The following is a 644-nucleotide window of genomic DNA, read 5'->3' as shown; positions in this document are numbered from 1 at the left end:
GACGTACCCGAGGCCCTCGTTTAGTTTCATTCCAATTCTTATATTTGTCGTAGATTATTTATGTGCAAGATCCCTATTCTTGCTCAGTACAATTTTAGATTGATTACAAATTTATTTTGCATACGAACTCGTTACCCAAATAATTATTCGTTACAAATACGGAACTGTCGTGAATATATTGAACTGAGAACTATAACGTATAGAACTGTCATGGACGTAACGGACTGTGGACAATAACGTATGACCATTCACATTGAAATACATATACTGTGATGACATGTACGGATTTATTTGATGAATGATACTAAAAATAATATTTTGATAATAGATACTGTAAAGATAAAATAAGATAAAATTATTTTAGATTAGTTTATGATTTTTTAAGGATTTATTTGACAAAATAATCATTTTAAAATAATTATAATAAATTATTTTGGTGAAAAAAATTATTTTAGAGTAATTATAATAAAACAATAGATTTTATTTGACAAAAGAATTATTTTAGAATAATTATAATTTAAAAGAATTTATTTTAGAATAAGTATCAATTTAGAATAATTTCAGTAATTTAAGAAAGTTTTATAAAAGAAATTATTTAGAACATTTATAAATATTTTTTAAGGATTTATTTTATAAAGGAATTA

Source organism: Asparagus officinalis, chromosome 7, assembly GCF_001876935.1.
Source record: "Asparagus officinalis chromosome 7, Aspof.V1, whole genome shotgun sequence".
In the NCBI taxonomy this organism is placed as follows: Eukaryota; Viridiplantae; Streptophyta; class Magnoliopsida; order Asparagales; family Asparagaceae; genus Asparagus; species Asparagus officinalis.
Note: the sequence above shows the minus strand (reverse complement) of the source record.